At 44.7% G+C, this 19728-nt stretch overlaps 1 protein-coding gene across 3 annotated transcripts in view; it reads left to right on the forward strand.

Annotated features, from left to right (window-relative positions):
• Positions 1-19728, forward strand: part of GRB10 (growth factor receptor bound protein 10) — a 221562-nt gene that overhangs the window by 161227 nt on the left and 40607 nt on the right. The gene's annotated exons all lie outside the window — the stretch shown is intronic.

Here is a 19728-nt window from a genome sequence, read left to right on the forward strand (position 1 = left end):
TGCAACCAAATAAATCCCCTGTATAAAAACCAATCCATTTCTGGTATTTTGCGTAACAGCAGCATTAGCAAACCGGAACACCCTGCCTGTATCCTCTTGGATATAATTTGGAGTTGCCCTACAATATGGGCAAATGCCTTCTGTAGAGACCAGCAAGTGGACTCTTTGAGTTATAGAAGAGACTAGAGGAACCCAGGCCCCCTCCCTCTGTAAACATGTTCCTGACGGAGAATGTGGTAGCTTGCTGCTCACTGGGCCAGGTTCTATATTAACGGATGTCTATAGAACTAGCGATTCATGGGGCCTCATATTCTCTTTATTATGAAGGCTATTTTACTTACTTTTATAGATGGAATTTTTGTTGTAATTTAGCTTTAATTTAGTCTTAGATATTAAATCAATGATAACCTTGGTTTTATAACTAGGAGTGCACATTAAATTGACTTAGCTTTTTTTTTTTTAATTAATAGACTTTATTTTTTATAACAGTTTTAGGTGTACAGAAAATTGAGCATGTAGTACAGAGTGTTTCCATATGCCTCCTCTATCCCTCACACATTTACCCCTATTAGTAATACCTCCCATTAGGGTGGTATATTTATTACAGTCGACGAACCGGTGTTGATTCATTATTAGCAACTAAAGTCCATAGTTTCCATGAGGGCTCACTCTGTGTTGTACAGTTCTGTGGGTTTTGACAAATGCATGTTGTGTATCCACATTACAGTATGATACAGAACCATTTCACTGCACCCAAATGCCCCAAGCTCCACCTATTCGACTACTCCCTCCCACTGAACCTTGGGAAACCACTGATCTTTTTATTGTCTCTTGTAGTTTTGCCTTTTCCCAAATGCCATATAATTGGAATCATACAATATGTAGCCTTTTCAGACTGGTTTCTTTCACTTAGCAATATGCATTTACACTTCCTCCATCTTTTCATGGCTCGATAGTTCATTTCTTTTTGTCACTAATAGCATTCTGTTGCATGGATGTACCACAGTTTATCATTTTCCCTATTGAAGGATGTCTTGGTTGCTTCCAGTTTTTGATCATTATGAATTAAGCTGCTATACATGTCCACGTGCAGATTTTTGTGTGGATGTAAGTTTTCAACTCCTTTGGGTAAATCCCAAGGAGCACGATTGCTGTATCAAGTAGTAAGCCTACATTTAGCGTTGTAAGAAACTGCCAGCCTGTCTTCCAAAGTGGCAGTACAATTTTGTGTTCTCGCCAGGGTGTGTGGGAGCTCCTGTTGCTCCATGTCCTCACTGGCATTTGTATTATCGGTTCTTTGAATTTTAGCCATTCTAATAGTTCAGTAGTGGTGTCTCATTGCTGTTGTAATTTGCAGTTCCTTAATGGCATAGGATGTTGAGCATCTTGTTGTGTGGTTATTCACCCTTTTCTTTGGTAAGATAGCTGTTCAGATCTTTTGCCCATTTTTCAGTTGGGTCATTTGTTTTCTTATTGTTAAGTTTTTAAGAGTTCCTTGCATATTGCAGCTAGAAGCCCTTTATCTGCTAGAACATAAGCCCCTTGAGGACAGGAACAGTGTCTCTTGTTCTTTGCTCTATCCCCAGAGCTGAGAACAGCCTGGCATGTCATGAGCAGGCAAGCGTAAGCGATTGGCCTTGTTTTCAGTTGAAATGCCCATGTGCTGCTCTGGCGGGATGGCCTCCCTCTCGCTTTGGCAGAGACAGGATTAGAACCCAGCTCTCCCACACCAGGGCTCTTTTAGTGCCTGTTTCTGTTGCTACTCCACAGCAGGCACAAGAGTAAACTTCCCCTCCTTAAAATCTCAGTCTTCTCTGTTGATACTTCTGTGTGGCGATAAGACCAAGATAGACCAATCCACGCTGAGAAGACCCAACTCCTGGGACTCATGCTCAGGATACTCACTTTGGCCTCGCCTGCATCTTGGGTCTAGTGGAATCGTGGAGCTGAGTAGAGCACCCCTTGGCAAGTTTCAAAACTACAGATCTATCGTTGGTGTCGTTATGGCCTCCAGAACGAAGATGTTGAGGCTTATAGCATTTTCACACTGGAGGAGTTATCTGTTGCCTTTAGGGAGTAACTAGAAGCTTAGAAGAAAGCGGGGGCAGAGGGTTGGAGGGTCACCCGGCCTTGGGTGTCCAGGCTTGGATAAGGTACCCTTGTCCTCCCCAGCCCTTGCCTCACTCTGGGCCGTGCAAAGGAATTTCGAAAAGGCACTTGCTCCCCCTCCACAGGAATCTGAGGACACAGTGTTTTTGACAGCATTTGGGACGTGGCTCTGCTTGCCTCGCCCTTACAAAATTAGGCCACAGTGGTTAAAATGACTGCTTTGAGAGGAACGTGATAAATTTCCTTGATTTCTTAACATCCTATGCTAAACCTTTTCAGAAGCGCTCTAGCCGTCCAGCGTTTTTTCCTGCCTCTCCACCAAATATCTCTCGTTACCATCCCGTGACATTCCCATGACTGAAACCAGAGGTGAACTCTCAGTCCTCATCCTCCCTGATTCTCACCACATCCTCCCTCTCTTGTCTGTGACTCTGTTGTGTCTTGGTTTCCCCCACCTTGCTGGCTGTTCCTTCTCAATTCTCTTTGCTGGTTCTTCCTCATTTCCCCATCTCCAGGCATTGGTCCCCCCGTGGCCTGGCCCTTGAGCCTCTTCCCTTCCCTGTGTTCCCTTCCTGGGTGGCCCCAGCCCATCTCTTAGATTTATGCACCATCCATCTACTGATAGCTCCAGGATTACCTCTCTCACCCACCCTCTTCCCCAAGCCCCAGGCCCATGCTTTCAGCTCCTCCTTACCATCTGCACGTGAAGGTCTGCTTGGCATTTCCAACTCAGAATGTCCAACATCAGCTTCTTATCCTCCCATGAAACCCTGTTGCTTCACAGAATTCCTTCCTCAGTGAAGGGCAGCCAGGCAGGGCAGAAACTGTGAAATCCTTCCTCCCTCCTGTTTGTTCACGTTTCACAGCACTTCCGCAGATCTCTTCCATAATCAGGCCCCTCTCACAACCTCCACCGCTGCGATCCAGATCTAAGGCGCTGCGTTTTCCCTGTACTATTCCAGAAACCTCCTGACTGCGCTGGTCTCCCACCTTCCACCCCACACCAGCATCCACTGTGCCGTTCCCAACACGGAAGCCAGAGCAGCCCTTTTTAAAGCCTGTGTCATGTCATGTCATCTTTTGCACAGTGACTTTGTGTTTCCACCGGAATAAAAGCCAGTGTCCTCACTTTGCCTGCAAGGAGAGCCTTCCTCTCTAAGCTCCCTGCTGAACTGCTCACCTCCACAGGCCAGCATCGGGCACTTTCTGTGTCCTGCTTATTTGCTTGCTTTCTGTCCCCCCCATTCTATGAGGTTGTGGACTTTTGTTCTAGGAGCCGTGTGCCCACACCTGGGTGCCTGGCACAGAGAAGGGACATGGGGAACCTTTGTTGAATGAATACAATGGATCAGTCCCCTCTCCCAAGTGTACCTGAAATGTACACTTTCAGGTTTGTAATTACTGATAAAATTTTAAGTTTCATATTTCATACTAAGCTTGATTACTACTAAAAAGCAAATCTTTTTTGATCCTTTAAAGTGTCATTCATGGAGTGAAGCTTCCTCATGGAACCCACTCCGAATTCTGTAGCATTGAGGATTTTGATCTGCTTTTCTAGTTACAATATACTGTGACTCTAAGTCCAGTCATAACTAACTGTGCAGTCTAGAAGCTGGCACATCTTAAGTGAGTTGGGGTTTGTTTTGTTACATTTGGAGTTTTTGCCGAAACTACTATGATTCCTGTTTGGAGAAAAAAATCTTGTTCTTTTCATGCCTAACGAATGCTCTTCCATTAATGAGAAGAGATCTTTTATGCTCCGCCCAGTCTGCGTCTTTTATTAGTGGCATTTTATTTAGACCCATTTATAGAAGGCACGGGTTGCTGCCGTTGGGGTCTGGATTAAGGAAGGCTCCTTAGAGTCTGTTTTTGCAAGCGGAAGTGGGAATCACCTCTGTCCACCTTCCAGGTTGGAACAGGAACGGGGGCAGCAGGGGGTTGTTGGGGCTCAGTGGCCCAGATGTGCTGTTTATCTTTGGATCTTCATGTTAGTTGATCTGAGAGCCACCAACTCTCTAGGAGAAAAAAAAATGCAAATAAAACGAATCTTTAGAGACTAGCTTTCTTTTTCTGCAGGTGTTCACACTGAAATGTGCATCCACCCTCCCCCATCTTTTCTGAAAGAAGCTGGTTCATTCAATCAAAGCATGACAATCAGAATCTGAAAATACATCAGTTAACACTGAAAATACACTTAAGAGATGGGAGTAAGTGGGCTATGATTTATTATCAAGTCATCTGTGCCTAATCAGGGTACATCTCCACCCCCCCCCCAAAAAGCAACTAGTTTTTCTAAAATTATAAAAGTAATAAATGCTCATAGTAAAAGAAAAAAGTAAAACTTAAACACAAGAATATATATAATAAAAAATAAGATTCTCTTCCTGCTCAGTTCTAAACTCTAGCCTCATTCTCCAAAGGTAAACAGTGTGGACAGTCTCATATATCATTTCTGGATTTATGTGCATTTATCTCATTTTCCCTGAAGGCTTCATGGTATTCCATTGCATGGAGGGACCATAGTTTATTTTATCAGATCCCCTTTTGATGAAGAGCTCCATTGTTCCCAGTTTTTTTCCAATTACAAACAGAGGTGAAAGGAACATTCCTGTGCATAAGTCTTTGGTCACTTAATGGAGGGTCGGTGCATGGGTGGATGGATGGACAGACAGATAGGTAGATTCCCAGCAGTGTGGTGTGGTTGCTGGATCAAAAAATGGTGCGGTTTATGTGTTTGTGCATGTGTATATAAATGTCGTTAAAGTGCTGTTTACCCTTTGTAATAAGATGGGAAGGCTGAGTGGCTTGGTGGGGGCTGGGCTGCTAGCCTGGGCTCTGCCATTGGTTAGCAGTGGCCTTGGCCACAGTTGACACCTCCGGGGCCTTGTTGTTCTCCTGTTTAAGGCACAGAGTAAGCCGGAGACAGATAGCTAGTCGCAGGCTTGCCACAGGCCACACAGAAGGCATGTTCCCAGGCAATTCATCATTTTGATTGGCTGCTTCTGTAGTTTCAAGAAACTTTAGAAGATGTTTACTGAGCCTGTCTGGGTGCAAAGGAACAAGCCCAAAGAGAATTTTGGCTCTGTCATTTGCTTTCAAATCTGCCCTGGAAAGCTCTTTGACTCTCGAGAACTCCTGGGCGGTTGGGGGATGGGGGTGAGATTTGCACAGTAGATTTCACGTACTTATTCTTTTCGATGTTGGACCTTCTAAGCTTGAGTTTAGTAGAACTTTTTTGTTTTTCTTTGTTTTAGAGGAGGAGCTACTGCCCAAACTACCGTGTTTCAGCTTATGTTTTCTTTCCTGCAGATCAATCATTTAATCTGAGCAGAACTAAAAAGCCATTTGCCCGACAGGCTTAATTAAGTTCAGAATTGTCGGAAGTCTCCATCTGTAGCCCCTAGCTAATAATTTTTGCTTGGGTTGCCTGATTTTTAGTACTGAAAAAAGCAGCAAACTGGGAAGCTAAATGGTGCCAATAAATACATTATGGTTTTTTAAAAGAAACTGCAATAATTACTGTTGCTAACTCTTGACAGTTATCAATTACCATTTTAGTTATTGTATAATCTCCTTATTTTAATGATGTTCAAGCATCCTTTCTAAAGAATAAGGTGTTATACTAATAATCTTTACATTATTACTATAAACAGATAATAAAAGCAGATGTGTTTATAAAGATGGATTGGAACTTTGAGGGTGAAAATTACATCTACAGATAAGTTTTCTTGAACATTGTAACTTAATCAATATATAGCCCTAAATGACAGCTTCATCTTTGCAATTTTGATGACGGCTCATACTTTGTGTTTTGTCCAGTACCTGACAGTTGGAATTCCTTTTTAATCGCCCAGCCATTCTGGATTCAGCACTGTTGTTCCTGGACTCCTTTACCCCTAAAGCACTACTTCAGTGCATATTTCCTGAAAATGGGAAATTCACTTAACCTAGCACAACACAGTTATGAAAATCAGGATATTTAACATCAAGAAAGTGGAATTATCCAATCTGTAGCCCTTTTTCAGATTTCACAGGTTGTCCCAGTAATGCCCTTTATTGCATTCTTCTTTCTTGTTCATGAGCCTGTTATGCTAGTTGTAATGTCTCTAATTTCTTTTAATATGGAACAGTTCTACTTTTCCTTGTCTGTTATGACAAGGAGAGTTATTGAAGCTTGCAAGTTGATTTGTGTGCTGTTTCCTCGTGATTCTGTGGGGTCAGATGTGGTGGGAAGACCTCAGCAGGGTTCTTGGGTTCTTCAAGTGCCATGTCAGGAAGCTCATGATGTTGGTTAGTTCAATTCTCACTTATGCCCGTTTGTATTACTTGGTTAAGGTGTTACCCGCTGAGTTTCTCCACTGTAAAGTTACTGTTTTTCCTTTTGTATTTAAGAAGTAATTTAGGAGGAGATAATTTGAGGCTGTGATAGCATTCCATTGCCTATCAAACTGTCGTCAGCTAGGGTTGTCATCCATTGGTAATTCTTGTTTGATTTTTTCACACGCTATCATTCTACATTTAGTAATGGGTGATTCTGCCTAAAGAAGAGAATTCCCGTAAGGACACGTTTTATTCAGTGGCTTATAATCCACTACTATCATTATTTGTTTTGATGCTTGTATTATCCCCAGTTAGAGCAGTGGGCTCTCCAAAGGACTGGGTGTCCTCTGTCTTTTTCTCTGGCACAAGACTTCCCATCCTCTGCAGTCAGCCATTTCTCAGAGTCAAGCTTCCTTTTAGTGGAGAATATTATTTAGAAACCAAGATCCAGCTCATCCCATGGGTTTTTATCTCAAGAAAAGTTGAAGGAATCATAGAAAAACTTGTAGAGAGATATGTAATCTATACTTAAAACTTATTAGTATTCCAACATAACTGCTTCGGAAGAAGAATAAGATGAGTAATATATAATTATGTTATAATAGCAACAGAAATAATCACTGAATTAATTTATTGAAGATTGTATGAAATCTAAAGAAAGAAAACCAGAGAGCTTTACAGAAAGAAAGAGTCTTGATTTATTGAAGATGTCCCTGTTTTGGGGTGAGAAAATTAACCATGATAAAGACAACAGTTTTCTGCAAAATACTAAATTCTGATTTAAATGCTAATTAAAATGCCATTAGGATTTTATTATATGGTGCAAGAAAATGGATCATTTTAATTTGGAAAAAAAAATGAGCAAAAATATCAAGGAATTATTCTGAAGAAATGGGAGCAATAAGACAATATTGTCCCCTAGTAGAGGTTAGAAAAGACTATAAAGTATTGCTAGAATTCAGAAGCTGTGTTATTTGCAGAAAAGGAGAAATATAGCTAGGTTTAACACAGAAATGTCAGAAAGCCTTTAAAGGATTTTAAAATGTGCTAAAATAGATGTCTTAGTTTGCTGGGCTGCTATGACAAATACCACACAGTGGATTGGCTTACAGTTTCAAGAGTTAGAAGTTCAAAATCAAGGCATCAGCTAAGACAACCTTTCTCACCCCAAACTGTAGGATTCTGATGCTGGCTTGCTGTAGTCCTTGGGGTTCCTTGACTTGCAGCTCTGCCTCCCATCACATGGCCATCTGTCTCTCCTTGTGTCTGCTCTTGTGGTTTCTGCTGACTTCTGGCTCCTTGCTCCTCTCCCTCCTGCCTCCTGGTTTCTTTTCTTTATAGAACCTCCAGTAATAACGAGTAAGAGCCACCCAAATTTGGTTGGCCACACTTAAACATCTTTAAAAGGCCCTATTTACAAATAGATTCACACCCAAAAGATCAAGGATTAAGATTAAGAACGTGATTGGGGTACATACATGATTCAGTCTACCACAGTAAACAGTGAAACAGTGGGAGAAAGGAAAAGTTATTCAGTAAAACTTTTTGGATATTTGGAAAATGGATGAAGAATGATGAAGTGAACATTGATTCATGCTTTAGCCCCTGCACTTAAACACATGCCTTGTAATAAATTAATACTTAAAATACGAAAGCAATCTTAGAAAAATGAGTACAAAACAGAGTGTTTCCCCAACTGGGTGGCAGTGAGCCTTTCCTAATGAGAAGAATGACAGAAGAGTGACAGGAAGGGATGTTTCTTTACACTTGACACTTCCAGAATGGCCAGACCTTTTCCCACCAGAAATCTCACAGATTCAGTCATCCCTCTACTCACAAACATTTTTACAGCCCTCTCCTCTGATTTTGACAGTTAGTATCTACCAGAGCTTAACTTTTAAAAACTGAATTTAAATAAAACATGATTTTAAACGGTCATTTGGCTTCACCTCAGCTTGTTACTATCGTAGTCTACTAGCGCTGCTATGGCAAATAGCATAGAATGGGTTGGACTAAGAGGAATTTATTGGTTCACAGTTTCAGAGGCAAGAAGTCCAAATCAAGGCACTGGCAAGTCCATGCTTTCTCCCCAAAGTCGTCTGTAGCATTTCTGGGGCTAGCTGGCCTCAATCCTTGGAGTTCCTTGGCTTGCATCTCTGCCTCCCATCACAAGGTGATGTCCTTGATCTGCTCCTGTGTCTTTCCCCGACTTCTGAATCCACCTCTCTTCTGCTTATAGAGGACCCCAGTGATACCGAATAAGGCCCACCCTGAATCAGTTCGCCCACACTTAAATGAGGTCTTAGAAAATCCTGTTCACAAGTGAGTCCACATCTTAACTGATGACACATCTTCAAACGGTCCTGGTTACAAATGGGTTGACACCCATGGGAACACAGATTAAGAAGATGTCTTTTTTGTTGGCATATATATATAATTCAGTTTACCACAGCTTCTTTCAGTATTTCACAAAGTTACTTTTCCTTTGAGGAATGGAGTTGAAGCTTGTGTCCATGTTCTTACATTTCTTAGTTAGATATCTCAACAAATTGGTTAGAAATGAAGCATCACCTTTGACCATGGTTTCTCATCCTTGGCACTGTTGCCTGTTGGGCTGGATAAATCTTGGTGTGGGGTTGTCCTGTGCCCTGTAGGATGTTTAGTAGCATCCCTGGCCTCTACCCCCTAGATGCAGGTAGCACCTCTCTACCAGTTTAACAACCAAAAATGTCTCCAGACATGGCCAGATGTCTATTGGGGGCAAAATTCTTACCCCACCCCACAGCCCCTTAATAACCACTGTCCTTGAAGGAGAGTTACTTTCTTTACTGAATTTTATATTCAACAGCAGAAAAGTGAGTTTGAGTCTTCAAATAGATTAGGCAGGAAAAGTTCTACAATATGCTTTATTTCTTCTAGCAGCAAGAGGATAGAGGGATCCAAGAAGTGTTCTAAGCTTTTTTTAAATGAAAATTTCAGAACTTTCATAAAAGTAAACAGAATCATGTGATGACCTGTCAGAGACTGCTCACTCAGGCCCCACGGTCATCAGCCCATGGCCAGTCTTGCCCCAGGCACACCCCATCAACATCCCTCTTTTGTATTATTTTGGCGCACATCCCAGTCATCATAACATTTGTCCGTAAATATTTTCTTACTTTCTATAGATGGTCATGACTTTTCTTTCACCAGATGCAATTTTTCAGTAATTCCTTAGTATCATTAAAAATTTTAAAAAAGGTCAACATTCAAATAGGAATTGTCTCTAAATTCCACCTTTGTAGTCCTAGTATAGTGACTTCCACTAAAAGACAGACATTTCAGTCAAGAATGGGCCTTGCTTCAGGAGTTCTCCCTTCCCTAAGGTCCCTTCCTGAAGGAAAGGCCCAGCAGGGGCTCCTCTGCAGGCCCCACCCACATTATTCATCCTAGGAAAGGACCTGCCCACTAAAGGTTGATGTCTGTCAGCAACAGAAAGGTTGACAGCTTAGGATCATCTGGTCAACCTCTATTCTGAAGTTGGGATCCCTCCACAGCCTGCCTTCCTGCCAACTGGGTCTACAGCCTTAGCATGCCCCCTGCCCATGGGGAGTGCACCCTCAACTTTTTCCCCTCCCCCAAGGAGTTCATGATCCCCTGAACCAGCATTTTCCATGTCTGGGAGGATGTCTTCCTTTTCTCAAGGATAATCACAGCCTTTTTCATTATAGGCTTCAGCTCTTTAAATAGAAAACATGCTCACAATTACTATACCGGAGTTTCAACTGTTTAAACCTGAAACCTTTGAAACCCCCTCAGAAGTCCCTGGAGCAGCAGTTCAGGATGAGCTCTTTCTTTTCAAGCACTTTCTCTTTCTCATTTGATGCTGTGAGGATCCTGATACCTGGAGCTTGCACTGTTATCGTTTAGGCACAAAGCGACCTGCTAAAGGGAAGGGAGGCAAATATGATGCATCTGCCTGGACTTATCAGTTGTTGAGTGTTGACTCTGCATTAGGTACTTTCATACATCATCCTGATTGACATTCAGCATAAACCTGGACGATAATCTCCCCATGTTACAGTTGAGGGTGTTGACAGTCGAGAGGGTGGTGCATGTATTAAGTGGCATAGATGGAGTCTGAATCCAGAACTGGCAGCATCTACGTCCAGGCTCTGACTGTTGTTCCAGAATGCCGCCCCGTAATGCCTGCTTTTAGACAACTTGAGGGGTGGGGAGCGGGCAGTGGGGGGGGGGGGGACATCCAGAGGAGTGGAAGCCTGCCACATGGAATGTGCTCGATAAATGACAGCTGAATGGGGAAACTGAAGGCTCAGAAATGAGAAAGCACCTTCCCTCAGTTACATGCATTCTTTTGCACATTCAGTTTTGAGGAATATTAGTCCACCAGAGATACAGTTGGCCATCTCAGTTCTTGGAAATGTTCCCATCTTAGGAACTTAGTTTAATGAAGTTTGACTTCTAGCAATTTATCCTGAGGAAATAATTAAACACCCACATACACTCCCGTACAAAGTGTTCCCTTGAACAACAATAACAAAGAACTAGGAACAATCTGAGTGGGCAACTTTGAGAAATCCAATTGCGACACAGCTAGGTAAAGAAATGCCTTGCAGGTGTTAAAGCATCGCTTTCAAAGAAATGGAGTGACCTGGGGAGGTGTTTGGGATGCAGTGCAAAGCTAAACCAGCCTGATTGCAAAACTTGATGCAGTATGATCCTGAATATGGAAGTCGTGCCTGTTTATGTGTACATACTCAAAGAATGCTAGAAGGGCAGTCTCTAGACCTTTAACAGTGAATCTGGGAATGGTGGGTGGTTCTGTTTTGTTTTGTTTTTTTTTTTCTTTGTATCTTACGTGTTTTCCAAATATGTTGCAATGAACACATTACTTTTATAATAAAAAGTAATATATATGTATATGTATATATGTATGTGTGTGTATGTGCATGGGTGTAGGTATTCATTTGTACACACACATTCATTTTGTCTAAATGACCTGAATTCCTGGTTCTGGGCCGTGTGACCCTCTTCCCTGCCTTTCCTGGCGCTGTCTTCTGCACTCCCTACTCTCCAGTTTCTGCCTCATGACTCAGGCTTCTGAGGTCAATGAGGAGGGCTGGAGGAAGGGGGTGGGGGGAGGTAGTGGGAGTGCAGCGTGGCCTTGAAGGTGGATTGAGAACCAGCTGGAAGGGCCAGCTCCTAGGCATGCAGCACGCTTGGCTCAGAGATGCCTTTGGAGCCTCTGTGCAGAGCTGCCCACTCCCTCATGTATGGGTGCCCCATGTCCTCCCACCCCATCTCTCCTCACAGGAGCAGCTGAAAGTTCACGCAGACTTTCTCATGTCTTCCTACATCACAGTCCCCAGTTGAATCTTCCTCCACCTCTGACTCCTCAGCTGAAATCAGGGGACACACTCTGTGGATCCCCGGCTTCCAGTGCCAATTTCCCGAGCTCTGAGTGTTAGCCCCAGAGACCGAGCTGTCCGTCTGCAGTCCATCCCTACTGCCAGCTATTTCTGCCCCTTGTCACAGAGTTTTTGGTCAGGCCAGCTGGCTGCTGTGGGGATGTAGGAGGATGGATGTCGGGTCGGTAGGTTCTGCCACTCCTGCCACTCCTGTATTTCTGTTTGTAAGGTGTCTTCCCCCATGTGTGTCAGAAATACGTGGCTCGGCCGCTCCTGACTGCACAGCTGCAGGGAGTGTGACGGGCTCTGGCTCTCCAGCCCCCATCTTGTGACCCCCGTTGACTCTCCCCCGCAAAAGGCCTTTTTCCCTCATGTGCTCTAAATTTACTGCCCTGTCCTCTCTTGTGAGTACATCCTTGATGCCCTGGGTCAGGACAGCAGATCGGCACTTTCAGAACGTCCTTCATGGAAACCGCTGCTCCCTCTGCACTTTCTGAACAGTCCCAGCCTGTAGCCCCTTGTCCGGGAATGAGCTGGAAGTCATTCGGAGAAGAGCCTCTCAGTGTAGGACTAAAGGGGATGTTTGAACAGTTGCCAGCAAAACACTCCGGCTGCCCAGTGGAAGAAGTTGTGGTTTCTAACACGGGCCGCAGCCTCATTTTTTCTGACTGGGGACAAAAAAAATTTCAAGTGTACCTGAAGTGACGCAGGCAGCTCTTCCTCAATCACAGGCAGATGAAGAGGTGGGCAGGGCGACACCAAGAATGGACAGGGTGTGACCCCTGCTCTCCAGGAGCTCGGGAGAGGGGAATAAACCTGAACCACAGCAGTAGGTGCTCCTTGTCGATGGGCAGGGACCGAGTAAGGTACCCACAGCGAGTCTCTCCACAGAGTCAGTGGTTTCGTACCCATGTTCAAGATGCGGAAACTGAGGCACGGAGAAGTGCAGTGTAACGTTGCTCAGTTCCTTAGAGCCAGCAATGGGCAAGGCCGAGGATGGAAAGCTCCAGAGACCTTACCCCATAACCACCAGACATGCTTCCTGTCCACCTACAGTAAAAAATAATTAAGTGCAATAGAACATGTACAAAGCATAGATTGGAGGAGGCAAGGTCTCTGGAGTTAAACCTGACTTAGGAAGAATTCAGCCCATGCTCCTCAGCATCCTGCTTGTCGTTAGTGAGACAGCAGGAAAAAAAGGAGAATAAAAGATGTTATTTAGGCAGCAGATTAGCTAGACAGAAAAACGGGAATGCTAGTTTTCCTCAGGCTTGAGAGTAAAGGTTGCAGATTTCCCTGTATGTGGTCCAGTTTTGTGGTCATATCTGACTCAGGAGCAAATTCATAAATTCTAATTAGAAATAAAACACAGGTGGGGTTTACAGCGTGCTTTTGGAGTTCGGCACGTCCTTGCAGGGGAGGGGTGCAGTGCTATAGGGTTCTGCCTTGCAGGAAACCAAACGTGGTTTCCTGGAGGATGTCACCAAGTCCTTCAAAGGTTCAGGGGCAAGGGGCATGGCCATTTACCCAGCATTTATTGTGGCCCCTTCTGTACCTGGATCCGCCACTGTCGGTGTCATGAAGGGTTAAAGTGGAAATGCACATCATGACATGTGGCCCATTTGCAACTTTTTTAGCAGCAAGCCATCTTTTGAATATCAATCCCCCCTCCCCCCAAAAGAAAAAAAAAACACTCAACAAGGGGCAAAGTCTGCAAATGAGTTTCTAACTAACTATAAAGCAAGATGAGGGTGCCCCTTCTGGCATTTTGAGTCCCAAAGGACAATATTGGAAGGACAGCCCTGCACCCTCTTTGCAAGTGACTCGGCAGTAGCACCCTTAGCCCAGATCAGAGCTGGGTCCAGGTGGCACCTGAGGGCAAATGTATTCGTGGCCTCGGCCCGTACACCTTTTATAACAGCCTTTCTTCTCATAGTGCCTTTCCTATCCCACCAAAGGAGGTTTTCAGTTTTTTTAAAAAATAGCTTTTAATTTTTTCTATAAAATGATATACAAAATAGGAGTGTAATAAACTCCTTTATAAAATAGGAGTTTTTCAGAATCATAGGCTATGCATATTCATTTTAGAAAACTTAAAAAGAACAGCAAATCAAAATTGATTGTTCTCGATAAGCCTGCCTGCTTGGTTTAAAACAGAAGCCTAAAGGCTGCTTCTGTTAGCTTTCTGCTTTGATCTTGTCACCCCCCACATCCTGAGAGACCCTTTCAATGTGGGGAGGTTGTGTTGTGGGCTCTGAAAACAGTGGCTGACTTTTAAGAAGTTTTTTTTTTTTAGTTACTTCTAGAACTTGAACTCCTTTAGAAAGGATTTGCAAGGACTTAGAATATTTTTAATACCCACTGGAAAACTTGAAATCAGTAGATTATAAGTAGATTTTTTTAGAAAGTAAATTTGAGTCAGTATAATTGAGCAGGATTATTATGTGTATTCTTCATATGGTGAATAGAGCCATATAATTATGTGTAGCAGTTTCAGTTATCATTCCTTATGTCTCAAAAAGAACACCACTAATTTAGAAGAGAACTGGGAAAAATTAAGTAGACTTAAACATTTCTTTTCATTAAAATTAACTTACTCTCACCCCAGTTCTCCCCTCGTCTGAAGGAACTTTAATTTACCCTGAACCTTCTGGGCCTTCAAGGGCCTGTCCAATCTGGGGACACCCAAAGTGTTTCCACGTAGCTCCTGTGAAGTTCCGGATTCCCTGCTGGCAGGAAAGACTATGGGCGATGGGCAGCAGGCTGCTGGAGGAGAGAAGAGGCACACTGAGTCAGAGAACCAGCGTTTCTGACCCGGCTGCCATGTTTTCCAGCTCTTTGGCGTTGGGCCAGCCCTTTGGCCTTCTTGAGACTCAGCCTTCCTCATCTGTAAAGTGGGGACAGTGCTGTCTGCCTCAGAGATAGTCAACGATGAGCCCCGAGGTGTCTCATCTGCCTGTGCTCAAGCGTGGCTCCCTCTGTCCATCTGGGAGAGCTGCCTTTCCTTCTTTCTCTCCTCCTGACAATCCCGGAACAAGTCACCCCCACCCCGGAGAAATATTTGGTTGATGTTGCACTACTCCATCTTGGTGCTCTTTTGTCTCCCTTTTTGATATTTATCTTCCCCTCGTAGCTGCCTCTTCTTGGTCCTTTGCTTGCAATCTGACCTCCAGAAGTTTCCACCACCATTTAAAGTGGCTGGCCAGAAATCCCAGCAGATGGCCTAACTTTGTAAAGCACATTTAAAGAAGACCTCAGGGAGCTTTTGAACCAAGTTGAACACAGATGAAGCATTAAGATGGAGATCATTCTGAGGTCTCTGCGTCTCCGTGCGGAGGTCCGTGGTGCCTTGCCATCCTGGGGGCAGGCAGCACGATCTACAGACCAGCAGGCTCATCCAAGGACATCTTAAACTGTGCACCACTCTCAGGAGGGCAAAGAGCTGAGAATGCCCCATTTTCTATTTTTAAGAGGTGATTATTATTGAGCATTTGGCAAAGGCTCACAGCCAAAGTCAGAGAGGTCTTTTGAATTTGGTAACAAGATTCCCTGAAGCCTGTAACCCCAGCAGAGAGGTGTGTAGTCTGTAAGTCAGCCAGCAGCACCAGCACGAAGCAGGAGTGAGGCCTCCGCGGTGCCTGATTGACCCTCAGCTTCTACTTTTTGGGGGATTACCGAGTCTTAAAGCCAGGGGCCCCACAGTGAAGTCTTGGGGCCATAGGGGTTATGTACCCTCAGCTCCAATTAATTACTCCTAAATTCCCTCCTTTAAATTGGAAAAGAAATAAGCTTTTTATTCTATGAAATAAATGTATAAAAAGTGACAACAGAGAGTCTGGGAACGATGGAACATTCTATTATCACTTCAGGGCTTTTATCACAGGATCCATGCCAAGCCACTCAGAGGGCTGGTTAGCTGGCAAAGCATTCCCCCACCACTAACTCTGAAAAGGGTTTCATACTGTTGGCATAATTATGCCCTCCTTAATATTACTGTTTTATTTTTAAAAACAATTAGCTATTTAGTTTGCTTTGCAACAGAGAAAAGGAAACTGTGGACTTAGGGGTTGGCATTTCTCAGGGTCCTGGACCCTTCCTCTGTTTCCCTCACTGTCTGCAGATGTCTAGTGAGAGCCTGTGTTGTATGCAGCTCCCCGTTCCCAGTGGAGACAGGCATCCCATGGCTATTAACTCATGTCATACCAACCCTGGGAGTTCTGAGCCACTCCCAATCCCCATTTTACAAATGAAGAAACTGAGGCACAGAGAGGGGAGTAACTCAGCCAAGTTCCCACAGCTACTAAATGGTGACACAACTTTGCAGCTCAGTTTGATTCTGGAGCACCTCATCGTAACCACCTCTCATACCAGCATAGGTCATAAATGATGCCTTTTTTTTCCCTAGTTTTTATCATGGTAACATATATACAACATAATAGTTCCCATTTTAAGCACTTTCAAGTATACACTTCAGGGGTGTGGATCGCATTCACAATGTTGTGTCACCATCACCACCATCCATTACCAAAATCTTTCCATCATCCCAACAGAAACTCTCTACCCATTAAGCATTAACTCACCATCCTGTAATCTGTATAAAAGATGCCTTAGCTACCATCTTTTGGAACTGTGCTCTGCATATATCGCTGATTCTCCGACAGCACCTCACTCTACAGATGAGGAAAGTGAGTCTCAGGTATTTAGTTACCTGGAGTGAGCCATTGGCCGAGCCAGGCTTGACGTGAAATTCTGCACTCTTGACTTCCCCACCCATTCTCATTATTAACCCTAATTCATACGTCCCCTGGACAAGTCATACCCTGGAACAACCACTGCTCATAGTATAAACCTTCTCCCTGATGAACTTTAAGTTGCTATGGATCAGGGGCCTTGATTTGCTCTAGAGAACCTTCTGTGCCTTGCCCTGTACAAGATGCTTGAGCTAGAGAGGCACACCCCCACTTTCCAGGGGCTCACAGTCCAGGGCTGCTGCACTGAAGGCTGTGATATCGATCCCTTCTTTACTTCCGGAGTGAGCCCCTCAGGACTGCCCGTGTGGTTAATAAAGGGGCAGCTGGGGCTGTACATAGCTCCCCTTATAGAACTGTTGGCTAAAGAGGCACCCTGGCAGGTGGGTGGCTGTTCTGTGCACCATCATCCTCTTTGCCTCTGTGTCTTACGTGTTTGTTGAGAAGATTTTCATCCGCGGCTGCAAATACTTGTCCAGTTTGAAGTTGCTGTTATGCATGCTTGCTTTCCTGGTTTTGATGTGTTTCATTTGTCATCAGCAGACTGTGGTAAGTTGAGGAGCTCAGTGTTGGCCAGAGTAGGCAGTGTACATTCGGAGAGCCTGCAGCTGAGAAACGTGTTCCTTTGTGTCCTTCCTTTGCCCCACGTTGATGGTCCTGGCTCAGCGTCCCCAGCCAGGCTTCTGTGGGAGTCTAAAAGGAGTGGAGGTGTGACAAAGCACATCTTAGCTTTTAATACTCAAACTATATATAGACTTTTGGGGGGATGGCCACGTAGCAACAGAGAAGTGAGCAGAGAGTTTAAAGACAAATGCAGGATGCAGGGGGGCTGGAAAGAAAACAGGCCCCACGACTGATTTGGGCAGAAAAAAGTGGTGTACACTGTTGGAGAGGAGGGAAATGCGTCTCCACATATCTTGAATTTCCTGGAGAATATAATATTTATTGCAGTGACATCAGTCAATTTGGAAACTTGGGAGAGAAAGAAAATCAGGAATGCTCTGATTTTGGCCATCATGTACGGACATAGAAGTCATGTTTTTCTATAACATTTTACAAAGAAAAAAATATTTGAATTCATCTGTATTTCCTAAATTTCTGTTTTTCTTTTGTGTTAATGCAGTTCATTATTTTTTTTTTCTTATAGACCAGAAACATCTCCTTGGTTCAAATTAAATTTTATTCATAGATTTTACTTATCCAGGAATTTCATCTGTATTTAAACATTTTAAGTTGTTGTGGAGAAGTATACTTTCATTGAGTGAGGCATAGATTCCAGAAATGTGGAATTTCTGGGTGAATTTCTTTAAAAATAAATGTGAGTACAAAGTGACTCCCCCACTCTCCATCCACCCCGGGATCTCTGAATTGGGGCGGAAGGCGGGGCTGAAACCTCTGGCGGAGAACACCCCTCCTTTGCTCGGGGCTGGGGCTGCCCTCCTGCCAGATCTTGCTGCTGGAAGCAAGATCCCTTCCTCGCTGTCTGCTGACGCCCCCCCCCCCCCCCCGAGCTGGGGGCCTGGAGTCTCTTTAGCTGGGCTGAGATTCGCTGGGAGCTTTTGGAGGGTGGGGAGGTGGTAGTGGTTAGGTTGCGGTGTGACCCGGTCGTCTTCTCCGCTCACCTCTCTAAGTCAACCGGGGAATTAATCCCAGCGGCTCCCCCTCCGCTGTCAGACTCTTTTCAGCTCAGACAATTCACACACAGTTTTTTTTTAAAGTGCACAGGGATCAAGGGAGAGCGGGGAAAGTTGGAGCAAGTTTGTTCAGGAAAAGGCGACATGCACAGGCTCGGCAGAAGATCATGCGCTAAAGTTGCAGCTGAGTATAGCACTTGCAGCGGGGACGAGGATTATTAAAGAGATTCTGGCACACAGTCTGCGTTCCGAGAAGACACGTGCTTCCGGCTCTGAGTTCCCTGCTCGTTATTCTCCTGAGTTGTTGGTCCGAGGGTTTCACTGCGCGGTGGGTGCTGTGTGAGCGTTATCTCCATCACCACCGCCTCCCGTCAGGCCGGTCCGTTGAAGTGGAAGCGTTGGGGGTGGAGAGGGGAGCTGATTACATCAGTCCGAGGCAAGGACGCCATTGGTCTGCGGAGCGTGGTTGGATTCACTCCCGGAAGGACTGGGTGTGAGAGCGTCTTCGCTGCCGGCCCAGAAGCAGCCTTCCCGGCCGAGGCTCCCGCACGCTCGCCGCCGCCGCAGCCCTGCGTCCAGAGCCCCTGCACCCTGGGGCAGGGAACGTCAGGGGCGGGGGACGGGGAACGCAGTCCCTTGTTTCAAGAGGCAGCCTCTGTTTAAAAATGCCGTCTTGTTCTTCTGACTGCTGCCTTTTTCAGGCTGTTGAGGTAAGTTTTTTTTTTTTCTCACAGCACCTCACATTCCCTCCCCAGTTGCATCCCTCTAAGTGTTTGCCGCTGGGGCAGACTATATATTTATAATCGTCTGAAACTCCATTTGCAAGTCACTTTGCCTGAGAGGTCTTGGTTGTGAATGGATTAAACAGTCCCAGGAAAATGAAGCTTGGCTTGTGATTTTTTAGGGGGAAGGACCCGAGAAATTTTGTGACTGTGTTCTTACTATGCCTTTTTTTTTTTTTTTTTTTTTTACCCACTTTCAGTATATTAGCATTGATTTGTCTTAACTCCTTGCTAAGCTTAAGTGGATGGAGATGGGTGGGAGGGTGATTGGAAAACGTGGCGGGCACCGCTGCTGCACTCGGAAACCTGGGAACCAGCGGGAGAAGTTGCTATGGGAAGGGAAAGACCGGCTCTAGGGAATTTGTATTTGTTTTTCTCCACTGATTCAGCTGTTAATGTTAATATATCCGACCCCAGCACCACCAGTGGTATTTTAAGGTAAGTGTGTCCCTTCCTAATAAAGGTATTTGAGAAGCGTCTTCTAAGTTCTGGCTTCGGTCACGTGCTCTGTGCACTGGGGCAGCGCCCTGCGTCCTGGAGCTTGGCCGGACTGAGGTGGGGAAAGGAAGGGGAGGGAACCGGGAAGGGCCGCAGCCCACCAAGGCACTTGGAAGAACAGTTACACCTATGTGGGAGCACGGCTGTTTCTCCTTTTTTGTTTAATTTTGTTTCCGTTTTTACTTTCCAAAAACCCCGTGTTGTTTACCTGGAAGTGTCCCCCTTTCTG

This window comes from Choloepus didactylus, chromosome 5 (genome assembly GCF_015220235.1).
Source record: "Choloepus didactylus isolate mChoDid1 chromosome 5, mChoDid1.pri, whole genome shotgun sequence".
NCBI classification, from domain to species: Eukaryota; Metazoa; Chordata; class Mammalia; order Pilosa; family Megalonychidae; genus Choloepus; species Choloepus didactylus.